Genomic DNA, 27893 nt, shown 5'->3' on the forward strand with positions numbered 1-27893 from the left:
GAATTATATAGCTGATAAATAATTATTTATTTCTGGTATTACAACAAGATCTCGTGAAATAAATATGACAATTACACTTGTTGTTTGAAGTCCTGAACTTTCTAGGTCAATCAAAAAAGCAAGTTACAGAACTGCCATAGCAATAATTATAGGCATGTTATATATAAGTGGGTGGGTCTGTTGGAAATTGGATGAGTGATCCCACTTCAGAGTAGTAATATACAAAAGCTATAACTCCATGCTCTCTTAATTATAAACCTCCAACCACCTATAGCGTTACCTGGAATGCTTATTAAAAAATTCAAATTTCACCCTGGCGGTGTGGTTCAGTGCTTGAGCGTTCACCTATGAACCAAGAGGTCACTAGTACGATTCCTGGTCAGGGCACATGCCCAGGTTGTGGGCTCAATCCCTAGTGTGGAGCATGCAGGAGGCAGCAGATCAATGACTCTCTCTTTGATGTTTCTATCTTTCTCCCTTCCTCTCTAAAATCAATAAAACATTAAAAATTCAAATTTCTCAGCCCCACTCATATCTGAATGCAATACATTGGCGTTGTAGATACAGGCACCCATATTTTAACAAGCACCCCAGAGGATTCAGATGCAAACTAACGTTTTAGAATGACTCTAGTTGAGGCGGTGAGACACACATGCATGTTGTTACCTCTGGTAATTCTATGGAAAATGAAAATAGCAAGTGAAATGAAATGTCAATTACTAGCAGGAAGAGGAAGCTAGTCTTCCATTCTGCATCAGGAAACTGGAAGAATACTGGCGCTTTATTCTTATTGTTTTTGATGATACATTCTTAGCAGTTTGTCGTGGCTCATTTGCAATTAAGATCTGTTCCTGTTGAAGTCCAGCGACAGTTTGCCGGAATTTTATTTTAACAGCAATTTCTCAAATCTCTTAGGAACAGTATTTGTAGGACCGGCCCATAAGCAACGATCAGGTCCAGCGAGATATCAGAGCGCTGCAGTGGCTTTTCCTTGCAGCATCGTGGATACGAAAGGCATAAAGTGAAAACCCTGCATCCTTGTGATATTTCATCAGCAGGCGGGGCGGGGGTCTTAACGCAGTGAGAGGCGAGATAAATGGAAGCTGCAGGCATTAGCTCAGGCTTGGAGGAGCAAGGTGTCCTTGCTCGGCAAGATCTCTCTCCATAGGAAGGGTAGTGAATCCAAAGATGAATTCTCTTTAAAGGGCAGCTGGAAGATGACCTGAGAGGAACTTTCATGCTGGGAAGCCAGCACAGGTGCTGGCTTGGGCCGGTTCTGCACTTCGCCGAAACCAGCCAGGCGCAGAGCTTGAAAACACACGGGATAACGCGGCCAGCCAGCCCGGCAGCAGCGACTAGGAAGCGCGGGAGTGGAGACCCTGCGGCGAGCCTGCGGGGCGCCGTTAGCCTGTGCAGCTTCGCCGCAGCGCCCCCTCCCTCGCGCTGGGTGCCCGCCCGGCCCCGCCTCCCCGGCTGACGTCCCGGGCGAGCGGAGGCAAAAGCGTGGGTGGGCCGAGCCATGGGCGCCAGCGATTCGGCTGCCGCAGCCTCACCACCGCGCGCCCCGACTCCGCCCGCCCCTCCAGGCGCGTCTTTTTCCGGGCTCGCTCCGCCGCTCCTCGCCCCGCCTCCGCCTCCGCCTCCGCCGGTCGTTGGGGTGCGCGCGCGCCGCTGCGGCTTTTTCTCCGGCCTCCCCGGCGCGCCGCTCCTCGCCTCAGCGCTAGCGGACTCGCCGCTCCTTCCCGCCAGCTCCCCGAGGGCCTGGCGCCTGCCGGCTGCGAGATCGCCGTGGGTAACGCGTCCGGTGAGTAACCCCCCGCTGGTGAGGCTTCGGCCCGGCGCCACCGTCCGACATCTGAGCCCAGAGGCGGTCGAGCGAACGTTCCTATTCCCGTTCCCGAAATCGGCTCCATTTCTTTTTGAACCCCAGCGACTATCCGCCCGCCTCCCCCGGGGCCGGAGAGATCCCCGAGATTTCTACATCTTCCCCTTTACTGAAGTCTGGGGTCCTCGAGACCCTGGGCTGCCTCTTCTGCCGCTCACCATTCCCGGAGAGAGACAGGCATCTTCCTGATCGGGGTACTATCCTTTGCCATGCCCTTTTCCAAAGGGGCACACCAAGAGCTTGCCAGGCTTCCCAACGACCTTTAGGGCGTCCCTAGACCTCAACTCCATTTTGTCCCCTCTGGCTCGCTCTATATATCTGAGGGTAAGCGGGTCTCTTACCTTAGAAGCATCCGCCCTTCTAATGTGAGGGATGCCCTGGTTTTCACTATCCTCTTAGCTTCCGTATTGTTACATATGGTAGAAAACAGCTGGATTTTAGCAGAAGCATGCTCTTATTTCCCCCCCCCCCCGTTCTTTCTATATTCTTGTCCTCAGTGAGTGCTATATATTTAGTATTAGCTTTATTCACTTCCTCATCCTCTCATTCCAGTACCCAACAGAAAGAACTGTGGCGGATTACTATAGCACATAGAAAAATCGAGGAGAATATGATTCATTGCCTAACCCCCATCAAGGGGTTACATATTTTAAATAAGACGTCATTTCTCCTCTTCACTCCAGCATATCCTCCTTCAAAGGCATTTTTTTCCACCCTCTCGTAATGAATTTGCTCTATTCGCTCTTTGACCTTAAAAAAAAAAATCAATCATCACTGCTGTGAGATGCAGAACAAGGACAAAATGGCATTTATATGAATCCCATTGAAAAAGTAAGCAGTCTGCTTTATGGTTTAATCAGCCATTTCCCAGTAGTTGCTTGTCACTTTAGTTTTTCTTGTACTTTGCCTCTAAAATTAGTTTTTTTAAGTTTTTATTTACTGATTTTAGAGAAACATCGATTTGTTGTTTCACTTATATATGCATTCATTGGTTGTTTCTTGTATGTGCCCTGATCAGGATCAAACTTTCAACCGTAGTGGATCAGACCACGCTCTAACCAACTGTGTTACTGGGCCAGGGCTTAACTGTTTCTGATACCTAAGGCTGCATGCAAGTGGAGATTCAATTACAGTAATGTCCATGAGCATATCAGTCAAGATTTTAATAGTGAAAGCCTCTTCCTTGAATTGTAAAATAGCTCATATTTTTCATTGAAGCTGGTAAAGTGCAAGATATGTAAGACTTCTGTAAGAGTTAACACCCTCTCAGCCATTTAAGTGAAGGATGAAACATTAAACTGTTAGTATAGTACTTGCACCATAGAATAAAGCACCTTATTGTTCTGATGTGAGAGTAATTTGACAACTAAAAGTTCACAGACAGTGTAATGAAACACTGAAAAGCTTGAGTAAATTCAGTTTACCCCCATCCTTTTAAAAACCCTATTTAAAAAATAAGTAATTTAGCCCTGGCCTGGTAGCTCAGTTGGTTAGAGCATTGCCGCCCTGACACACCATGGTTTCGGGCTTGATCCCAAATTCATATATAAGTGGAACAACAAATGAATGTCTCTTCCTCTCTCTTTCTCTCCCTCTCTCCCCTCACTTCCCATCTCTCTCTAAAAATAATAAAAAATGATTTATATTAAGATTTGTTTCTGTTTTTGTAATTGAATTTATTGGGGTGACATTGGTTAATTAAATTATGTAGGTTTCAGGTGTACAATTCTGTAGCACATCATCTGTATATTGTATTGCGTGTTTAGCACCCCAAGTCAAGTCTCCTTCTATCACTATTTATCCCCCTATATCCTCTTCTACCTCCCCCACCCCCCTTTCCCTCTGCCAATCACCATACTGTTGTCTAGGTCCATGAGTCTTTCCTTTTTTTCTTTAATTGTTTTGGGTAGGAGTGGAATGGGAGGGGAAATGAGAGTCTTGCCATATTTAGTGAGAAATGAATTGAGGTGTTGGAGAGGCTCAGATTCAGTTCCAGTTCTAGCTAATTGTATAACCTTGAGCAAGTAACTTTACCTCTCTTAGTTTTTGTATTTGTAAAAGCGTCTTGATGGTTGACAGAGTGATCCATAAGTCCCCCAATTTGCATTCTTTGTTCATATACTATATATATGGACACATATATATGTCTATCTGATGCCATTTGCATCAAGGTTGTGCCATATATACTTAGTTATACCAGTTGTTTAGGATGTTTTTCTCAAAGATCTGCATATACTAGTTCCAATTTATATATACATAATTCTTAATCCATTCTTAGCAAATGATTACGCTATGTGTGGAGATCTCTAAATTGGGAAGCATTTTACAAAAAGTCAGGTATTGCTCATTTCTTTTTGTAAGTAAAATGTGCGCAGTGTGCATAACACACTTATTTTCTATAACCCTCATCCAAGGATATGCTGAGAGAGAGAGAGAGAGAAAGAGAGAGAGAGAGAGAGAGAGAGAGAGAGAGAGAGAGAGAGAGAGAGAGAGAGAGAGAGAGAGAGAGAGAAGAAGAAGAAGAAGAAGAAGAAGAAGAAGAAGAAAAAGAGAGAGAGAGAGAGAATCAGTTGCCTCTCATATGTGTCCTAACCAGGGATCAAACCCCAAACCTAGGTATGTGCCCAGGAATCAGCCCTGAAACCTTTTTGGTGTACGGGACAACATTCCAACGAACTGAGCCACTAGGCCAGGTCCATACCACAGTTTGTTTTTTTAGTGTTCATGACTTTTAGAAATTTGTAAGGAAATGTATAAATACTGCCTTGTAACTGTAATTGACTAAGAACTTTAAAAGAATATGCAGGCATCTCTTTCATTCATTTATTTGTTCATTTAATTTACCTTGTTCCTTCATCTGTCACTTATTTTTGTGCCAGTCTCCAGGATATGATGGTTAAGACAAGCCCTACCCTATGAGTTTAATCTGGGATGATAGTGATAGAGGTGGGGATTATGTAGAGATATATGTATAGACAGTTTATTTTTAGGAACAACAATAACAGTCAAATCACAGACATAAAGTCCTGAGGATACTGAAGCTCTACAGGGTAGGAAGATGTGGGTGATAGTATTAATTGCAGCCTTTAGACTCTCTTCTTGGCATTCCTTTTTTTCTTTCTTCCTTAACTTTTAATTGCTGAGACTTTAGCAAAAATAAAAGCTCTTTTTCCCCACTCCTAGCACTCACTGGCTTGTTTTACTCTTTTCTTTCTCTTTTAACTGTTTATTTTGAGATGTAGATACTTAAACACTTGTTAAGAAATGATACACTTTATCTAATTTACTCCAATGGTAACATCTTGCATCACTGTGGTACAATATTACAACGAAGGAAATTGAAATAGATACATTCCATCCATCTGATTCAGAATTCATCAGTTTTACATACACACATTTCGTGTGTATTTAGCTCTATGCAGTGTTATCACATGGTTAAATCTGTGTATTAACTACCACCACAGTTAAGATACAGAACTGTTTCATCACCATTTTGTATCCATAGCCATCTCTCTCTCTCTCCCTCCATGACCCTGGCAACCACTAATTTGTTTTACATGCCTATACTTTTGCCATTTCAAGAATGCTATATAAATAGCATTATACAGTATGTAACTTTTTGAGATTGGGTTTTTTTTTCACTTAGCATAATTCCCTGGAGATTCCTGCAGGGAATGTGTCTTGTATTGATAGTTCCTTTTCATTGTTGAGTCGTAGTCCATGGTGTGGATGTACTAGTTTGTTTAAACATTCACCCTTTGAAGGACATCTGGCTATTTCCTGTGGTTTTTTTAACCTGTTATGAATAAAGCTCCTGTGAACAGTCATGTAGTACTTTTTATGTAAATATAAATTTTCATTTCTTTGGGATAGGTGCCTAAGAGCACAATTGCTGCTTGTATGTTAGTTGCATGTTTAGTTTGATGTAGAACTGCCAAACTGTTTGCCAGAATGGCTTACTATTTTACATTCCCACCAGCAACATATCAATACTCCTTATTCTTGCCAGCATTGGGTGGTGGTACTATTTCATATTTTAGCCATTTTGATAGGTGTATAGTGATATCTTGCCATAGTTTTAATTTGCATTTCCTTTATGGCTAATAATGTTGAATATCTTTTCATGTGCTCATCTCTGAATTCTCTTTAGTGAACTGTATGATCATGTCTTTTGTCAATTTTCCAGTTGGATATTCTTTTTATACTGTTGAGTTCTACAAGTTCTTTATATATTCTAAATACTAGTCCTCTGTTGGATACCTGGTTTGCAAATATATTCCCCCCATCTATAGCTTGCCTTTTCATCATCTTCACAGGGATTTTCATAGTACAAAAGTATTTAATTTTGGTGAGTCCCAGTTTATCAATTTTTTCTTTTATCTATCAGCCTTTGGGGTCAAGGGGTGCTATATACTTTTGTTATTTAATGTATTCCTTGAAATTCCAATAATTTTCTAAGCAGCCTGAACATTTTTAATTTCACAATCCTGGAGTTCAAATATATCCTGTGAACAAGTGGTCTTGATTGTGTAGAATGTGAATCCATACTCACACATGCTATATTAAAATGGCTGTATCTTTTTATGTCTTAACAATATAATTTCTGCCTTACAAGGCTGTCAAGTGAAATGTTAAAATTAATATTTTTAAATTAAATAAGCACAGGATGTGCCAAGGGAATTTTGGTTTCACTTTCTAAATTAAACATATTTTGGCAAAACTGTGTGTGTGTTTTTTTTTTAATCAAGGTTTTTGGTAAATAACCCAAAGGGAAGGAAGTTGTGTTCTCATTTAAATGTACTTTGGATATTTATTTTGCATTTTGAGTAGTGAAGTTGCAAATCATTACCATGTACTTAGTAGACTTTTTATACTCTATCATAATAATGAATGAAAGACTGTTGAATTTGTATGTCTAAACTGTATGTTTTCCTTTTGTAGTAGCTACTCAATGTTCATTTTAATTATCTTTTAAAATATTAGCTTGAAGGGAACTTGCAATTTTATATTTGAAAATGTATGTGCTCATATGAGAAGTTACAGGAAAAAGTTAGTGATTAACTTTGAAAGTATTTGTTTCTGTAAGGTGGTAATGAAATGATTACTTGTCCCTTCATGTCACCATATTTGCTCAACTAAGTGTACAGCTAGGGTAGTGGATTGCTATTTCAAAAAGATCAACCATTGGTATAATGCAAGGACTAGCCAAATCCTGACAATAGCCAAATCTTGCTCACCACCTGTCTTTGTAAAAACAAAAACAAAACAACACACACACACACACACACACACACACACACACACACGAAACAAGAACAATGAGAAATCCAAAGTATAACTTCTGATGTAACACAGCCACATCATTTCATTTCTGTATTGTCTCTGCATTCAAAATTTTAAATTACAATCTCAAAGTTGAAACAGAGAACTATGGCCCTAAAAGCCTATTTAATCCCTGGTCCTTACAGAAAAAGTTTGCCTAGGGACAAAACAACCTTGAAATTTTTTGAGTCTTTATGTTATAAAGGAAATTTAACAAAATTTACCTCGACTTTTAGTACCTTTTAGTTATGTTTCCATGGGAAATTGTGGTTGGGAAGAGTGTATTCATTTTCTTTACTAAGTCCACAAGACACTATTTGTTGTCCAAGAGCAGCATTAAGGAATGGATGAAGAGGGTTGATTTGTTGTCAAGTGTGGGCTATTTTATTGTGAATGTAAATTCACAGGTATGGCAATTAGTGAGATTCAGAAAGAGGCCTATGTGGTCCTGATGTCCTTGGGTGATTTTGTTGTTGCCAGTGTGGTAATGAGAAAGCCAGGAATGGCACTGCTGTTATTCCTGTTCCCAGAACTGCTATGTGATTAAAAAATACATAGTAGTTTGAGCCTATCAAGCTGTGCTTAGACTGTTGGTTTATTGTTTAAAAAAATAACATTCTTTTGTAAATTAGAAGTTGACCCTTTACTTCTTATTTTTTAAATCCTCACCTGAGGATGTTTTTATTGATTTTAGAGAGAGAGGAAGTGAGGGGGAGAGAGAGAGAGAGAGAGAGAGAGAGAGAGAGAGAGAGAGAGAGAGAGAGACATCGATAGATTGCACCCCAATCAGGGAGGGAACCTGCAACCTTTTGGTGTATGGGACAATGCTCCAACCAACTGAGCCACTTGGCCAGGGCAACACTTTAGTTCTTTTAAATGACCTATATATGTGATGTTGAAAATGGAAATCGAGTTAGGAAATTTGATATACATTTGGAAAGAAATTGATTTCCATCTCACATCGTACACTAAAAATAAATTAAGAGTGTATTTAAAAATATAAGCATATATTTTAAAAGCGTCTGGAAAGCATAAGACAATCAAAACAAAGTTAAAAAGGCAGATGACAGACTGAGGAAAATAGCTTCTACATATGCAGTAGAATATTTAATTGACTTTCACTTAACTGACTCACCACATTAAATGATGCTTTTCATTTTCTTTTTAAATTAAACTGTACAGTGAACACTTGCTATTAGTAAGCTGATCTCCAGTATACCAGTGTGCTTGTGTACCCATCAGTAGAACCTATGCTTTTATCACTGAATTTATATATGCTGGCTGTTTTTGCCATTTATTTTCATATTTTGTAATGTGATAAAATATGAGGGAGTGAATTGAAGTTCTTACTGAAAGTTTACAGATGAAATGATGTGATATCTGGGATTTGCTTCAAATGATATGAGGGATGGTGGGTGTGTGGAGTGTGTAGAGATATAAAAGAAATAAAATATAGCACATATGGATATTTTTTGAAGCTGGGTGATAGTTACATTAGGATCATTTCTTTTTTGTTAATCCTCACCCAAGAATATTTTTTCCATTGATTTTTAGAGAGAGTAGAAGGGACGGACACTGACACACTGGTGGAGGAAGAGAGGGAGAAAGGAAGGGGGAAGGAGGCACAGGGGAGAGAGAGGGAGAGAGAGAGAGAGAGAGAGAGAAGAGAGTCACATTGACTGGTTGCCTCCCTTATGTGCCTCGACCTGGCCAGGATCAAACCTGCAACCCAGGTACTTGCCCTTGACTGGGAATCAAACCCATGACCCTTTGGTGCTCTGGTTGACATCCTAACCACAGAGCACCACCAGTCAGAGCAGGTTCATTTTAAAATACAAAACAAATTGTTTTTGAAAGAGTTGAAGAAAGCAAGTTATTACTGTCCAATTAGGGTAAGATGATAAAAGATTCATATAAAATAAATATAAATATTTAAAAGTGTTCTTTACTCAGTGCTTTGCCAATATGTTTTGAGTTCTTTGAAGTTCTATGTTGTCTAAGACTCCTGTTTACATTTCTTTAAACTCAGTGGGCCTAGAGTTAAATAAAAAGCTTTGGCTTCTTGGCCCTATATCAGAAGTTTGATGAATGAGTGTACATTTACTACTGATAAAATGAAATCAAGATAAAATGACTTGTTTGTCGTATGCATTTTTACGATTATTCATCTTAATTGACCTTTTCAATTAACTAATCATCTGTTTCAAATAACATTATATTAAAAGGTATCTACTTTATATCCATGATATATAAAGAGCTCCTACAAATCAATAAGAAAAAAAGACACCCATTTGAAAACGTGGCAGAGGTTATAAATAGGCATTTCCCAGAAAAAAAAAAAGATGCATAAAAAAAAGGATACTAAAATTCACTGTTAGTAATTAGGGATATTAAAACCATTGTTAAAGAACAAAATTCAATCCAGTAAATTTGAAGCTTTGATTTGGCTCTATTAAGCGATTTGTGAATCAGCAACATCTCTTCTAGCAACTAGCCAGGTGTTCTGAGGGGTTGCACAAAATGAAAGATTTTTATAGGAACAATGATGTAGCAGGTATGTTATTAGTAAAATAAAGTAAACGATTATTTTTAGGCTGGGTCATATTCTTTTTTTGTTGTTGTTGGGAAGGGAATGGCAAAGATTACTTTTTAAGATTTTTTTTAAAGAGAGACATTAAGAGAGAGGAAGAGAGAAACATCAATGTAAGAGTGAAGCATCAGCTGTTTGCCTCCCACACAACCTTTACCTGGAATTGGGCCCACAATCCAGGCAGGTGCCCTGACCAGAATGGAACTGGCAACCTTTCAGTGCGCAGGACAATGCCCAACCAACCAAACCACACTGGCCAGGGTGGGAATGGCAAAGATTTTATCCTGGCATTGACCAGGAAATTTCAGACTAATTGGTTTGAATTTCCACTCCTGGGAGAGACTGAAACTACAATTAAGTTAGTTATTAAGTTTTGGTTTGGTGATGGGTTTAGCAAAAGTGACTCCATTTTGGCTACTGTTTCCTTTTTTCAACACCATTTTCACCAAATCCATTGGCAAAAACTATAACATTCACTTTTAGAAAGAACTGGGCAGTGCTATACACTGTTAAAGAGAATGCAAATAGTTAAACTTTTTGATAAAGAATACCAAAATCCTCTTATTTTTTAAATATACTTTTTTTTTTTTTTTACCCAGCAATTCTGTTAGGAACCTATTCTAGGGAAATATCCACACATGTATATAAATGTATACATAAGTTTTTACTGTAGTGAAACAGGTCATAACAGTGAAAACTTGGAAGTAACCTAAATACCCATTAATTGGGGAATGATTTCAATAATAATATGCTGTTATATGGAATACTCTTGATACATACCACCAGTAATCTCTAGAGCAGTGGTTCTCAACCTTGGCTGCACATTAGAATCACCTGGGAATCTTTTTAAAATCCTGATTTCTATGAGGCCCAGAAAAGGGAGTAGTATCAGAGGAGCCATTTAGGGGTTCTTTTACTTTCTATCCTTTACCATTCTACAATGTATTTCTAAATTTATAAGGACTGTTTTGATAGTGACTATACAGATTAATAATATCAAACTTTTACACACTGGAGGACACTTGCTTTCCTCATTGTATATTTTACAATGACACCGTGCTAGAGGTGTAGTACCTTGTACTTAATGAGCGCTCAGATATTTTTAAAAAATACTTTTCTCCCTTCATTAAAATACCATTTGTATTTTTAAATTTTGTATGTTGAAAGTATAAGTATAAAGAAAAAGAAAAACACCTAATCCCAGTATATGCTTGTGCACACATGTTTGTGTACACACATGCATGGACACTTGCATGCCCTATATACACATAGGCATACACATGTGCAAACATGTATCATTCTACACAGTGCATTCTTGCTATACACCAGGAGTGGGGAACCTTTTTTCTCTTTTTTCTGCCAAGGGCCATTTAGATATTTATAACATCATTCGTAGGGCATACAAAATTATCAGCTTAAAAATTAGCCTGTTATATTTAGTCAAACATTTAATGAACTCACTCCTAATGCCTTGGCAGGGCCAGACCAAATGATTTTGCAGGCTTCATGTGACCTGTGGGCTGGACATTACCCACCCGTGTTGTACACAGTGATTTGTAACTTCTTTACTTTAACTTGACACTGTATTGTAAACATCTTTCATGATTGGTAACTCTGAATAAGTGAAAAAGACATCTTGGTGAGAAAAGAACAACATGGTGCCATGTAAATATAGTGCTCTATTCTAGTTAAAATAACTGGTCTCTAGAACAAACTATGTAATCTTTTTAAAAAAGTCCTGGTCACCAAAAGTAAATAACTAAGGAATTTTTAATTTCTCAATGTTGAACCAGTTCAGTTCTGACTTGAATTTAACTGTGTGTATGGATAACACAAAAGGTCTAGTTGATACATACCACCTGGTTAAATTCAAGTTAAATTGTAATTATTAGTAATGATGAATAATTGAAACACATTAAAATGTCATTAGGAATCTTATTTGGGTGGAGTTTGGTTTTAATGAAGATTTTAAACTGAACTTGAACAGTATTTTCAGTTCAAGGAAAAACCAAATGCTCTAATTTTTGTTAAAGGTGAGGGCCTAGTTCCGTGGTCGGCAAACTGTGGCTCGCGAGCCACATGCGGCTCTTTGGCCCCTTGAGTGTGGCTCTTCCTAAGCCTTAGGAGTACCCTAATTAAGTTAATAACAGTGTACCTACCTATATAGTTTAAGTTTAAAAAATTTGGCTCTCAAAAGAAATTTCAATCGTTGTACTGTTGATATTTGGCTCTGTTGACTAATGAGTTTGCCGACCACTGGCCTAGTTGTATTCATTTACAACTTATGAAAGTAAAGAAAATCTATCTATCTATAGAAACATGAATCTTTGTCTATGATATATAAAATTGAATATTAAGAGTACTGTGTTGGAAACCAAGTTTGATTTGGGCAAGTATATATTTATATTCTGCTCTCATATTATCTAGAAACATTAATTAAACTGAAGACTCATTATAAAATCTTCATATTTATCTGTTGCTCTTAAGAGTGAAATACCTTGTCCTAGCCAGTTTGGCTCAGTGGATGGAGCATTGGCCTGTGGACTCAAGGGTCCTGGGTTTGATTCTGGTCAAGGGCACATGCCCGGGTTGCAGGCTTGATCCCTAGTAGGGGACGTGCAGGAGGCAGCCGATCAATGATTCTCTCTGATCATTGATGTTTCTCTCTCTCTCTCCTTCTACCTTCCTCTCTGAAATCAATAATATACACACACAAACACACATACACACACACACACACACACACACACACACACACTAGGGGCCCAGTGCAATGCATGAATTCGTGCACCTTGAAAGGAACTGTGAGCCACGAAGCTGTGGTGGGCACAGGGGCAGGTCTTGGTCCTTCCTCTGTGCCCCCGCCCGGCCCCTCTCACCTTGGCCCCCTGTCTGCCGGCAGCCTCGCTACCGCTGCTCCCACACGCTGATGGCGCCAGCCCCGCTTGCATCCGCTGACGGCTCAGAGTGATTGGGGCCTGTGCCAGCAGCATGTGCGAGTGGGGCCGGCGCCATCAGCAGGTGAGAGCAGCAGGTACTGCCCCAATCACCCCTCAGGAGCAGGGAGAGGTGAAGAAGCCCTCAGGGGCGATCAGGGCTGGCAGCCGCTGCTCACACCTGCTGCTCACACCCACTGACGATTGGGACTGGCACCCAGTGCCATCAGCAGGTGCGAGCGGCAGCTCCGGCGCCATCTGCGGGTGCAAGCAGGGCCAGCACTGGCAGTGGGTGTGAGTGACTGCTACTGGCTCTGATAGCCCCTCAGGAGTAGGGAAGGTGGAGAAGCCCTCAGGGATGATTGGGGCCGGAAGCCGCCACTCGCACCCGCTGATAAATAATTTTCAGTAACCACCAGAGGCTTGCCCTGATGATAGCAACTGGCGCCCCACCTTGGTCTGGCGCCCCCACTCACCTGTTCCACCATCCCACTGTGGCTGACACACAAAATGTTCCGTGCTCTGCCACCTGCTGCCAATGCCCGCCATATTCTGCATGCGCCCCCCTGGTGGTCAGCGCATGTCATAGTGACCAGTTTTTCAGTTGTTCCACTGTTCAGTCTATTTGCATATTAGCCTTTTATTATATAGGATACACACACACACACATACATACTAGAGGCCTGGTGCACAAAAATTTGTGTACTGGTTGGGGGGGGGCTGTCCCTCAGCCCCACTTGTGCCCTCTCACAGTCTGGGACCCCTCGGGAGATAACGACCTGCTGGCTTAGACCTGCTCCCGGGTGGCAGAGGGCAGGCACAATCCCTAGGTGCAGTCCCAGGTCGGGCTGATTGGGGAGTTGCGGCGTCACCCCCGTCACACACAGAACAGGGCCCATCAGGGGGGTTGGGGCACCGTCCCCTGTCACGCACAGAGCAGGGCCAATCAGGGGGTTGGGGAGCTCCCCCCTGTCATGCACAGAGCAGGGCCGATAGGGGAGTTGGGGCACCGCCCCCTGTCACACACAGAGCAGGGCAGATCAGGGGGTTGGGGCACTCCCCCTTGTCACACTCAGGGCAGGGCAGATGGGGAGGTTGCAGCTCTACCCTGTCACACACAGAGCAGGGCCTATCAGGGGGTTGGGGAGCTCCCCCCATCAGGCACAGAGCAGGGCTGATCAGGGGGTTGGGGCACCTTCACCTGTCACGAACAGAGCAGAGCGGATAGGGAGGTTGTGGCCCCACCCCCTGTCACACACTGAGCCACAGGGCGATCAGGGGGTTTGGGCACTGCCCCCTGTCACGCTGCTCCAGGGGCCAGGAGGCCTCGCCGCTCCGCTGATCCCAGTGCTGGGAGGCCTCACGGCTCCGCTTGACACTGAGGCAGTGAGGTCTCATGGCTCTGCTGATCCCGGTGCCAGGAGGCCTCGAGGCTCCGCTGATCCAAGGCCAGGAGGCCTCGCAGCTCCGCTGATCCCGGTGCCAGGAGGCCTCGTGGCTCCGCTGATCCCAGTGCTGGGAGGCATATTACCCTTTTACTATATAGTATAGAGGCCTGGGGCATGGGTGGGGGCAAGGGTGTCCCGGATCAGGGTGGGGGCCCCACTTGGGTGCCTGGCCAGCCTGGATGAGGCGATGATGGCTGTTTGCAGCTGGTCACACCCCCTTCAGGGTGGGGGTCCTCACTGGGGTGCCTGGCCAGTCTGGGTGAGGGGCTGAGGGCCGTTTTCAGGCTGGCGGGCAACTGAAGCTCCCAACCTCTCCTTTTTTTCTTTTTTTTTATTCTGGGATTTATTTACCCTCTGTGGCTGTCACTGGAACTGAGAGCTGGCTTTAGCTCTGAGGCTCGGCTCCAGCTCTGAGACCTTGGCTGCTGAAAGGAGGCATCTGGGTTTGTTTGGCTTCTATAATTGAAACACTGTTGCAGCTCCAGCTCTGAGGCCCGGTTGGCTGAAAGCAGGTTTCTGGGGTTTGTTTAGCTTCTATAATTGCAACAGTGTTTCTTAGAGTGCAGCTCAGAGGCCGGCAGCGGCAGGCGGGGAACCTTGGCTTCCTCCATCACTGGAGCAAGCAAGCCTCCTGTTCGGTTCAGCTGCCTGGCTGCCCGCTGCCGTCTTGATTGGCAGTTAATTTGCATATCTCGCTGATTAGCCAATGGGAAGGGTAGTGAAGTTATGGTTAATTACCATGTTTCTCTATTATTAGATAGGAGATATATATTAGAGGTCCGATGCACAAAATTAGTGCACAGAGGTGGGAGGTGTCCCTCAGCCTGGCCTGCGCCCTCTCACACTCCGGGACCCCTTGGGTAGGGTCCCTAGTCCTGGCTGGCCATCAAGGGCTATTGATCAGGGGCTATCGGGGCTTTCCTTTCCCCTGCTGCCAGCAGCTGGCCCCACCCCCAACGCTGCCACTGCTTGCCATCTGTGCAGTGCTGCCCCCCTCCCCCGCCACCAGTCGCCTCCCTCTGCCTGTGGCAGGTGTGGGGTGCGATTGCTTGGCTGGCCTGGGTCTCCCTCTGCAGGGCAATTGATCATGGGGCTCCCAGATCAATAGTCCTGCAGAGGGAGGCCCCACCCACCTGTGGCAACACCGCCGGGTCGGGAAGTCTGGGCCTCCCTCTTTGAGGCGATTGATCACAGGGCTCTGTGATTGATCGCCTGGCAGAGGGTGGCCTGGGCCTCCCTCTGTGGGGTGATTGTGGGGCAATGGCTGGGCCCCCCCGGCCCCTGACCAATTGCATCCCATTCGCCTTGGCTGGCCTGGAGCCAGTACATGTCATAGGACGGTCGTCTGGACATTCTGCTGTTTGGTCGTTCAGTCTATTTGCATATTATGCTTTAATTATTAGAGAGAGAGAGAGAGAGAGAGAGAGAGAGAGAGAGAGAGAGAGAGAGAGAGAAAGAAGAGGAGAGAGGAGAGAGAAATACCTTACTTTACATTGAAAACTTTGATACTTTAATACTTTTCCATGGATTCAGTAGTCTTTTATAAAAGAAGAGTCTACCATGTAGAGAGTGATGTTAATATGAAGGCTAGTTAGCAATTTGTTTTTTTATATATATATTTTATTGATTTTTTTACAGAGAAGAAGGGAGAGGGATAGTTAGAAACATCGATGAGAGAGATCGATCAGCTGCCTCCTGCACACCCCCCAGTGGGGATGTGCCCGCAACCAAGGTACATGCCCTTGACCAGAATCGAACCTGGGACCCTTGAGTCTGCAGGCTGACGCTCTATCCACTGAGCCAAACCGGTTCGGTAACTTGTGTTTTTATTATGGCATTTGAAACAGTATCTCTGATCTCTAAGGCTGTGCTTCTTGGCTTTTTGGAATTGATGTTACAGCATGAGGATTTTTCTCTCAGAGGCACTGTCAAATTAGCTGATAATATGGGGAAGTCAGGATAGGGGTTCCCTATTCCTGACATGATTAATGAGAGGAGCATGTGAGATGTAGATTATTAGAGAAATGTGGAAAACATTAATGGTGGATTCTAGTGGTTATGAAGTTAATGCAGTATAAGGTATGGTGAAATACCTGTTTTCTCTTAGGTGTTCTGTTTATTACCTATGTGCTTAAAGTATTTTTATACTATAAAAAAGTAATGATAGGGTTTTGAAGGACCACTGCCCTGGAGGTACCTGAGTGATGAGTCATCAAAGAGAACCTGGAGAAATGGGAAGAGCTGCTACCACTGAAATAGTGATCAGTCATTATTGTTCAGAATAAAGGTTTCCCTTGCTATCGGAAAATAGAGCATGCCCTATATACACATAGGCAGCCCCAAGAGTACCACGTATTCAGTGGGGATAAAAATACACTTGCATCAGCCCTGCTAACTGTCTTGAATCCTAGCTCCATGGGGGTCTACAAAGGTGGCATCTCTGGCCTTTGGGAGAACATTCCAGTGTAATCGCCCTCCAATCCCTGTCTTATCTCAGTGGTGTCCTGCACTTACGCAGTTGTTCTTTGGTTACATTAAATGTTGGTGTGGAGTGATTGGCTTATGGTCACAATGCTAACTTTTGTAAAATAGGAGATTTCTTCCTAACAAAATTTTCAGACAGCTGATCTTTTTTCTTTTTTAAAGGCCCCCTAATCCTAAAGATATAGTTTATTTTCAAACCTTTTTACAGAGAAAGTTTGTGCTTACTATCTTGTTTTTAATTCACCCCAACTAACGAAGACCATTCACCAGCTCCCTCCCTGCCCTTGTTCGAAGGTACATGTTGCTTAGGGTACTTCTGACAGGAAAGAGGAGGTGGGTGCTATACTAGGGCATTACCAAAGGAGGAGCAGGTGACAGTGAATTTATGGTTTAAGCCAGTGGTTGGCAAACTCATTAGTCAACAGAGCCAAATATCAACAGTACAATGATTGAAATTTCTTTTGAGAGCCAAATTTTTTAAACTTAAACTATATAGGTAGGTACATTGTTATTAACTTAATTAGGGTACTCCTAAGGCTTAGGAAGAGCCACACTCAAGGGGCCAAAGAGCCCCATGTGGCTCGCAAGCCGCAGTTTGCCGACCACAGGTTTAAGCCAAGTGGACCCCGAGTTTTGAAAACCAGTAATCTCAACTCTAGTTTGTACTTTAGACACATATTTTGAAAGCAAGTTTTAGTCTATGGGGTTCCTTAAGCTAAGTGTACTAGTATATATAGCAGGTCCTTAAATAGCATCATTTAGTTCAATGCCGCTTTATTATAACTTTGTGAGTAACAGTGATTTTGCTCATATATGGCTTTGCTTAAAGTTGCAGAACCTATCAATGATGTTAAGTGAGGATTTACTGTATACATAGTGAGAAGCCCTGTAGTGTATAATGATATCAGTCTCCAGTGGAAATCGCAATATTGAGTAAAAACTACTTGTAGTTCTCAAAGCTGGGATTATTGTTTATACACACACACACACACACACACACACAACTTTAATGACTTTAATGAGATGCAAGCTACTCATTTTAAAGTATCTAATTTTGGTTGAAAGAATTGTTTCTCAACCTTGTTGATTCCTCTAATTTTGCATCATTCCTAGCTAATGTAACACTGAGGTAATTTTATTTGTCCATTCGCTTCTAGAAATCATAATGTTTTCTCATGAATTCATTCCTTTTGCATTAAAAAGAGTGATTAGGAATGTGTTTAGGATGGTGTTTGGTACTTGGCCAGATCTGGGGCCATGTCCTGTTATTGCTGGACCTATTTTAAAAAAAACAACAAACTTTTTCTTGCTTTTAGCGGCACTGCCCCATTGCTGTTGAAAGATCAGGATGTTGGCCTGAGCTTGGCACTAGGCACTGAACCTCACTCAATGCCTTTCCCCTCTACTTTTAGGCATACCAGCACTGGAAACCATAAGATGGGGGTGTTGGAAAAATTTTGACAATACCTTAAGACACTGTCACATAACCATCAGACCTTCAAATGTATGGAAAAAGAGAACTTTTGATTTCAAAACTTCCTCTGTGTTGACCTTAGTTTTTGCTTTTGAAGAATAAGCAGAAGATTGCCCCATAGACATGAGACAGAAAACCACCATCTTACCTTTTAATGCTGCTGGCATGGGTTGCAGATACTTGAAGGAATTATAACCTAGTTTAAAGATGATACGTTTTAGATTAAATATTTACAGAAATAACTGCCAAGAAATGTCTTAAAGGCAAATTACATTGCAGATGCAGCAGAAGTTAAATGCTTTAGGGATAAATGGGTGATATCTACTAGCAGGAAATAGTAACACTGTTGAAACTGTAGCAGGCCCTTGGCTGACCTTTGTACCGGAACACAGAATACATAACCCCTTCCTTAAACAGTATTTCATTGAGATGGGAAAAGACTTCTGCTCTGCTTGGGAGTTTTTGGTACTCTAGTGCTTCTCTTTGAATCTGTTCTTGAAATTCTTGTTTGGATGTCATCCTATGCAAAAGTGCCTCATATTGAGGCATTTTAAATACTTAAGTAATGAATCCTACATTGAGTGTGTTTCACAGTGGGATTAACCTATTCCAAATTTTACACTTGCTGGAGTAGTATTATAACCAGAAGGCAGTCTTGTTTGTAACAGCCACAAATAGTCCCCAGATGAAGTTAATCAAGTCATTTTGGATTTCTGATTTTTTTTTTTAGCTATGTATACAATTCTTTCCCCCAATATTTTGAAGGAAGTTTTTTTTTTTTTAAAAAAAATCATGTTTAGGCAAGCCAACTGATACCTAAGCAGTAACAGGTGTAACTGGATAATCCCGGAGGATAGCTGTTATTATTAGCTTTTTAAAAATATATAAATGTCTGGTTGGGTGTATTATTATTACAGGGTTGAGGGTTGCTTCAAGGGTGACCCTCTTTTCATATTCTTTCTATATGTCTGCTTTCTGTGTTAGTCTAATGTTCATTTAAAGTATTATCTATTGAGTAGTAAGCTCCACAAGTACAAGACATATGTTCACTGAATATTTATTGAACAAATACATGCGCCTGCACCTCTCAATGCCCAGGATTTGGGAAACTAGATTTTAAAAAATATTACCAAGGAAAAGGGTTGTTACTGGCTGTACTTATTTTTAATCCCCTTCCTGAAATAAAAATGTTATTATGGTACTTAATCTTCAGGAATGATGTTTACAAAATGAAAGAAAATAGAGACCTAACCATGTGTTTTCTGCTTTAGTTGAGTCTATGCCCAATAGGGTGACATTACTTTCATATTTTAGAGAGGCCATATTATGGAATAGTCTTTACAGCTTTCTATTGCCATGCTAGAAAGTCTAGTGACTTAGTACCAGACAAATTTTATTCCAATGTATTGTTCATATGTAGGGATCTCTTAACCAAATAGATTCTTTATGTTTTATTGGTTTTAGGAGAGAGAGGGAAGGAGAGGGAGAGAGAGAAAGAAATGTTCATGAGAAAGAAACATCATTTGGCTGCATTCTGCACGCCCCCTATTGGGGATCGAGCCCACAACATGGGTATGTGCCCTGGCAGGGAATCAACAGGAGACTTTTTGGTTCATGGGACAATACTCAACCAAGACACACCAGACAGGGCTTTCTTCCAGATTTTTAAAATGTGATCTTATTACATGGCTTATTTTTAAAATGAATATTTCATTTTGAAATAATTTTAGATTTATAACACAATCATAAAGAGAGTCCAGAGGTCCTATATATCTTTACCCAGCACCCCCTAATGTCATTATTTTACATAACATTGGTGCAGTACTTTTAATTAAACTACAGAATTTATTTGGGTTTCCCTAGTTTTTCTACCAAAGTGTTTTTTCCTGTTCTAGGATCCAAAATTGTTATATATGTTTATTTTAGAAAATATGAATAGATAAAAAGACAAACCAACTGCAATTCCCCTATCCAGAGAGAACTACTGAAATTTTTAGTATATATCCTTCCATATTTTTTCCTATAGAGAATAGAAATCCATCCCCCCAAAACGTTTGGATTTTCCTAAAAGACAGATTAGAAATGTTTCATATACTATTTTTTTAAAATATATTTTATTGATTTTTTACAGAGAGGAAGGGAGAGAGATAAAGAGCCAGAAACATCGATGAGAGAGAAACATCAATCAGCTGCCTCCTGCACATCCCCCACTGGGGAAGTGCCCGCAACCCAGGTACATGCCCTTGACCGGAATCGAACCTGGGACCTTCAGTCCACAGGCCGATGCTCCATCCACTGAGCCAAACCGGCCTCGGCATCATATACTATTTTTTGTGATTTACTTCTTTTACTCTTAATATGGCATTTACATTTTTGTGAATATCTTCCTATGTCTGCTGTTTTTTAATATAGTTATACTTTAATTATTCTCTATCCTTAGGTATTTTGTTTCAATTTCTCTGATTATTTAATTCTTCATTACTTAAGGTCAAATTGTATATTATCTTCCCCCACCCCAACAAACCTGAAAAATGACATACTCTTATCAGTAAATGTAGCTCATTAAGTCAGTGATTCAAAATATGTGTGTATTAATTAGGTTGAACCATTTGAAATTGCCTTTTTTTGGTATGTAACAGATTTGTGACTATTGGGAGTTTTATATGGTTCAACCTAATAGTTTGTAAAAACTTTCGAGGTTGCTCGGATCTCTCCCCCTTGCCTCCCCCCCCCCCCCCGCCCCTTCTTACCCCACTGAGAATCCCTGGCCTCTCACTCAACTGAAAATTTCTGCACGTTAGAATGGTGAGTCGATTCTGAAGCATGTTGACCTGGCAAAAATGTTAACAAACACCTCCCAGGTAGCTCTGTAATTTACAACACCCTTAAGACCTATGCCATGTCAAAGACATATGCAGAGAACTTGAACTCCAGTGAACTGCATCTGCCCATAGTATATTGAAAATAGACATCTGAGCATTCAACCTAAGCTCTGCAAGGTAGCCCAAAGGCTGTTTCCTGGTTCCATAACTGTATTGGATAATTAGGGCACTGGTACCACCTAGTGGCACCTTACAGATGATCTGCTGATGTTGCTGTACTGCTCTGCAACATTTCAAATACTTTTACCTCTTTTCCTTTCTTTTATGCTCTTCCATGTTCACGATCTCACCTTTCTTTCCTCCCCACCTATGCCAGTGGCACTTATGGGTTTCCTTTAGCCCAGATAATAATATTCAGGAAACTATACCTGCCATATGCTTTTGTGGTGTTATCCTTATTTAAATTAAGGCTTTGGAATATGAGACATGAAATAGAGAAAACACACCGAATCAGGTGCTATTTCTCTGCTACAAAGCCATGATTCCTACCCAGAATGGGTATAAAGTTTTTACTTTTTTAAAATATGGCACTTCTCATGTTTAATTTAAAGTTTCTCAATATATGGGAGGAAGCACTCCTATATATCTCAGATGTGAAGAGATATAAACTATTACCTACAGTGAAATCTTTAACTCAGAAGACATTCTTTGTTTTCCTTTCTCTTGAGTATGACTTATTATTTTATTCCATGTTCAGTCAAGAACCATATAGTAAGCACCTACTGTGTACCTGTACTGTGATAGATTATGAAGATTATAGTGGTGATCAGGACAGACTTGACTTCTGGCTTTAATGGGCTTACAACCCAATAGGGGAACAGAAACTTGAACAAGTTTAAGTGCTGTACTCTATGGGTGCTGGGAAAGCAAATAGCAGAGACACCTGAAGGAAGGCTTTTTAGAAGTGTCATTTAAGCTCAGACCTAAAGGAAGCCAGAAAAAAAGGAAGAGAATGTTCTTGGCAGAGGGAAAAGCCTGTGCCAGATGTTTAGGTGAGAGATTAAACGTGGTGCTTTTGAGAAACTTATGGTGGCTGGAGCTCAGAGATCAATCTTTTAAACCTCACAACAGTCCCGTAGTTAGTATTATTCCCTCCATTTTAAAGTTGTAGTAAATGAGGCGCAAAGAGGTTAAATAATTTGCCTAAGGTCATAAAACTCTAGGAAGTGGAACAGCCAGGAATTGGACCCAGGCCATCTGGCTCCAGGATATTGGCCCCTCACTACCACAGTAGACTGCCTCTCAGCAGGGCATTGTGTCATGTTGAAGCATCATTGGTCAACTCTGCAGACTTCCATGAAGCGTAACATCATGTTAATCTGTGGTCTTCTTTTCTGATGGGCAATGTTAAATGAAATCTATACTAGTCACAGACTATTCCTAGAGCTGGAACTTATGAGTATGTGAAAAATCCCTTAAGCTTATAGTATCTGGGTTAGCCCAGAAACTTTCCAGTTAGCTTTGATCTTTTTTTCACTGATTGGAAATCAGATACCTCATTTGTTATGCAACTCTTAAGTTTGTTAACTGGTATTTCCCAGAACATCATAGATGGGAAGTTACAATTGGTTGTACTTTTTTTTTTTTTTTTTTGGCAAAAAATGAGTACAAGATATGTACTGCCTTCAAGACTAGAATTTTTGTTTTTGAATTCTCAATTTAACTTGGCCATATCCTTTTCTATGACTTTTAAAGTTAGTTAAAGGGTTAATACAGCTTCTTAAATAGGTCTATAGTCTTTAAAAGTCATATAAATTAAAAAATCTGTACATGGAGATGTTTTCAAACATTGGATCTGATTTATTCTTTATGTACCTAAAATACAAGTATGTGTTTTTTAAGATGAGGAATTGACTTCCATTTGAAGTTATTAGTTAAGGTCTTACCCTAGATTTTAGAAGTTGGGTGTTCAGTCTTATACAAACTATTTAAGCTTGTCACGATTTGATATTGGAAGTGGAAACATGTAATAGTCGTGTGTGTGTTTGTGTGTGTGTGTGCGTGTGTGCGTGCATGTGTGTAAAGTGGCACAGTGCAGGTGCTTTCATTTATTTGCCCATTTGTATATTACTGTGGATTCCATCCGGAGATAGTACTTGGAAATATCTTTTCCAGTAGTGAATGTTGGCTTCTGCTGATGTAACCAGGCCATTCTTGCCTTGTTCTCTATGGGTCATCACTAGGGATGTTTTCCAAAAAGAGAGGGGACTCTGATAATAATTACAGTGAACAGTAAGTGTAAACCAGGGAACAGACCTTAGCAAGGTGGGAAATGTGATCATCCTCATTCTAACCAATTCATACAGGGATCAAATTTGTGAATTTAGCACAGAAGCATTGGCTCAACTCAGTTGAGATATCCAGTAGCTACAGGTAGATTTGGAGCAAAAACATTAAATTTCAATTAAGTGTATTATTGTATATTGCAGTGAAATTGTTTGTATAGCTATAGCAGCTGTATTTTTACAGGTTTTTGCATTGTAAAGTCTGTGCTGTGAGGCCCTGTTGAGGTTATTGAAGGTCACATTCAGAACTGTGTGGGCCTTTCAGGAAGTGAGATTACTTAATTATACCTTGCTGTTGCCCAAAATGTTTTGAAATGAAAACTTTGAGGGAAAGAAATGATTCTGCCTTTTCTGGCTCCTAATGCTTTTAGACATTAATTTAGCTCGTACACATTTGTAACATGATGTTAAGTTTATTGTAATGTCTAATGTCTAAAGCAAGACAGTCGTAGGTAAGATGATATCCTCTGAAGTTTGAGTTGTTAACCCTAGGGTTCAGTTGTAAACAAGATGGTAGTGATGGAGAACTAACTTCTGAAATCCTCTCCTTTCATAATCCCTCTTATCACCCGAGTGGAATGCAAATACGTGATACCCATTTGGTGCCTTTTGTCTTGTGATACCTTGTGATCTTTTCCAGTGGCAGCCCTCACTTACCATAAGGGGGCTGGTTCTGGTCAGGTGAAAACCATTTTCCTTTTGGAGCAGAAAAGTGCACGTATGTCGTGGTACCTATTAAATCTTACGCAGATATCATCTAGCGCTGGCATTTGAGTTCCTGTTCGTTTTAATAGGATAAGTGAGTGGAACTGTGAGTTTTAAAAAAATTATATTTCCATCTGTGCACAACCCCTCATGATTGTCTGGCTGTTTGATATTGTTTATTCACTTGCTAGTAGTAGTCAAATTTTGTTAGTCACATTTTGACACAGGTGACTACAAAGGCACATTTAACATTTTATAGTAAGAGAAAAGAAACTTAATTTTATTTTATAGTACACAAGCAAAATAAATTTATTTTCCTTTGAGTTTAAAAACAGAGGTGTTTAATCTTCTTTCTGTAGCGGTTGAGGTCAAGTTGTGGCTCCTTTTAGTGGCACTTTGCCACTTGAGTAGGGCCACATAGCCCTATTTGTTGTCACTTATCAACATACAGAATTAATTAAAAGACTGGTGCTGTATTTTCTGCTTATTAAATGATATAATAAAGAGCTAATTAGACCGAACAGCAGAACGACCATCCGGACAATCTTCTGGGTGACTGTCCGGACGACCTTCCAGACGAAGCCAGAGCTGCGAGGGCTGAGTCCCTTGCATGAATTTCGTGCACCAGGCCTCTAGTTAAATGATAAAAGTAATATATTCACTGTAGAAGTTTTAGAAAATTTAAATAAAATATAAGGATAAAACAAAATTACCTATCATTTACAACCCAGAGATGAACATTTGTCTTGGAGCCTACATATATTTGAAGAAGCTGATACTGTACTTTAAGTTTCATGTTAAACCAATTTCACTTCATATATTTCCTATATCCTTGAATATTCTTTCATAATGTTGCATTTGATGACTATAGTAGTTAATCATATGGTTACATCATTATTTACCAATCTCCTTTTGGGCATTCAAAGTTATTTCTAGTTTTTCTGTTATTTATATTACCATGATGACTATTGTCTACATTTTTGTGTTTGCATTTCTGGTTATTTTCTTAGCATATTCCTAGAAGTAGGAAGTGAAATTACTAGGCTATGAAGTATGACTTAAGGCCTTGTAGTGCATATTGCCAAGTTCCTTTCTATAAAGCTTGTACCAATTTACACTTCTGTCAACAGTATATAAAGTGCCTTTTAAAAATACATTTGACAGCACTGAGAAGTTTCTTTGGTCTTAATTTGTACTACTTTTGATGAAGCCCCAGTGCCTTCCTCTCTGTTGTAGTAAATAAAATTATTGCTGGCAAAAATGAAAGTAGCAATGTAATATTATAAACGGTAGTGCTATAAGGAACTGGTAGCCCCAGATACTTTGAGAATCATTGAAACAGGCCATATTTTAGCTCTGAGTCTGTGTTTCTAAAAATATATTTTTCCTTTCTCAAGCAGTTTATCAATCTTAGCTTTAATGTAATGGAAAGTGCTAATTTTTTTCTCATAAAGTTATTGCTCCATGAGTACTTACTGTTTATTATGTTAGTCCTTTCTGTGCGTATATCTCTTGACTCATATTTTGTTGTCTTCAAAAACAAAATGTAACTTCTGCTAAAAATTGCACAAATTTTTGGAAAGTTTTGATCGTCACAGTAGTAGTACTTTCTGGTCAGGATCACTTAAAGTAATAAACACTTCTTTCAAGTATTGTTCAGGTCTTTTGTATTTTAATGAAAGCCTTGTAAATTCAGTACCATCCATGTTTCAACACACTTCTTGAATAAACTTGGAAGAGATTTGGTAAGTTCAATGTTTGATATTATGCAATCTATTTATAAAAATATTTTAAAAATCAGTATCGTAAGATTTTTGGTCCTGATTCATGAGTTACCAGTGTGACAGCAATTTTCCTCTATTAAAACTTTTCACCCCCAGTGGTTGTTTCATAATAGTCAAGCTGTGTCTTAGACCTTACAAATAGGATTTGTTGAGGTTTGTGACTTTCAAAATTATTATTTAAATGCATTTGATATACTGAATGTTTTTAAAGAGAATATATTTTTCTCTCTTGGTACTGTTAATTTAATCCTAGGTAGCTGAAAAGATGAGAATAGTGCACATTTTTGTTGTTTTCTAATATTAAGACATTCATCTTAAGATTGAAACTAATCACTAGTGATTAGAAATAAATTCTTAATTTTACTATATAGCTAATCACATGAGATCGTAAAGTTGGAGAAAGTAGACCCTATTTTAGCTCCTATGGTGTTTTGGAGGGGAGAGGGAGAAGCGTTTCTGATTTTAAAGCCTATTTTGGCTCTGAAAGTCTACAACTTTGTGAGTAAGGATGGAAATTTGCATGTGGTTAATCTTTTTGTCCCAGTTGAAGTCTGATACTTATATTGTAGACTAGGTACTTTTATTTTTTATTTATTTGCTTTTTAAAAAATATTTTTATTGATTTCAGAGAGGAAGGGAAAGGGAGAGATAGGAATATCAATGATGAGAGAAAATCATTATCAGCTGCCTCCTGCATGCCCCCTCCTGGGGATTGAGCGCACAACTGGGGCATGTGCCCTGACCTGGAATCGAATCATGACCTCCTGGTTCATAGATCAATGCTCAACCACTGAACCACACTGGCTGGGCAATACCTTTATTTTTATACACACACAATTTGTGTGTGTGTGTGTTTGTGTGTGTGTGTATATATATACATATATACACACATATATATACATATATACACATACATATAATATATATATAATTTTTTTAAAACTCAAGATTTCCACTCACTTATCACATGTGTATGTGTGTGTGTGTGTGTGTGTATATATGTATGTATGTATATATATATATATATATATATATATATATATATAATTGATCATATTCATGCTAAATTTATCATATTCACTGCCACCAAGCTAATGCCAATAGGGTCTCCAATCTGGGGTAGAGAAAGCTGAGAAATCTTATTTAGGTGAACAGTTTACAAATTCAAGAAAGGCAGTTTCTGGTAGAAGCATAAAGTGTGCTCCATCAAGATAAATCAGAGGCTATCTTTTATAGAGAAAGTTGCTGCCCTGGTTATGGGTTAGTCCATTTTTATGCAAATGAAGAATCAAAATTTACACAGTCTCATTGGTCCAAATAGAACTGTCCTGATTGGTTGGCTTTGCACATTCTGATTGGTTGTTCTGGAACCACTCTGATTGGTCAGTACATATGCAAATTAGGGTATAACTGACATTCCGATTAGATGAAGCAGGTCTCTAAGGATGATGGCTGAAGCTCCCTTACAAGGGTTGACTCAGGTGGGAACACAGTGCAGGAGTCTGGCAGCTCAATTCTGGCTTTCCCCGAGAGCATGAGATGCTTCTGCCAGCAATTGCAGCTAGACTCTGGTTGTGAATTTGGACCCAGTAAACTACAAGGAGTCCTTTTTGGCAGATATATTCCTTCTTGAGGTTCACAAACTAAGTGTGTGTGTGTGTGTGTGTGTGTGTGTGTGTGTGTACGCGTGCGCTTGCATTTACCATGTTAATTATAAAGGAAAAAGTTATCACAAATGGGTGATAACAGATTTTTTAGCGAGAGTTGAAGTATTTCTTTTGGTATTCAAACTAACTCAGTCTTTGATGTTGGATAAAGGCAATGGATGCAGTATTAATTACCCCAGAATACTGCAGATTTATCTATGTAAAGAAATATCTACTGTTCTCATGAAATTTATATGTTCTTCTAGCACTGAAAATGAGCTTTGAGTTAAGAGTAGAACCAAGGATTTTATGTTTAGCTAAAATTGTTATATTTCTAAAATACAATGGCACCTTTTTGTTATACATACTTTCCCAAAATATCTGCTTAAAATGATAAAATAAAGTAAAAAAAATCCGGCAAAGAGGTTTGGTTGGTTGTTGGAGCAGTTTCT

The 27893-nt window shown here is 40.1% G+C and overlaps 1 protein-coding gene across 5 annotated transcripts in view; it reads left to right on the forward strand.

Annotated features, from left to right (window-relative positions):
* Positions 1-1597: 1597 nt before the first annotated feature.
* Positions 1598-27893, forward strand: part of ACSL4 (acyl-CoA synthetase long chain family member 4) — an 88401-nt gene continuing 62105 nt past the window's right edge. For 2 of the 5 annotated variants that reach the window (XM_036303983.1, XM_036303984.1), the window contains exon 1: positions 1606-1804. The gene's annotated coding sequence lies outside the window, so the exon portion shown is untranslated. Of the gene's footprint in view, positions 1805-27893 lie in introns of all 5 variants that reach the window. The other 3 variants (XM_036303981.1, XM_036303982.1, XM_036303980.1) reach the window with 2 other exon arrangements.

Source organism: Myotis myotis, unplaced genomic scaffold, assembly GCF_014108235.1.
Source record: "Myotis myotis isolate mMyoMyo1 unplaced genomic scaffold, mMyoMyo1.p scaffold_m19_p_4, whole genome shotgun sequence".
Classification (NCBI taxonomy): Eukaryota; Metazoa; Chordata; class Mammalia; order Chiroptera; family Vespertilionidae; genus Myotis; species Myotis myotis.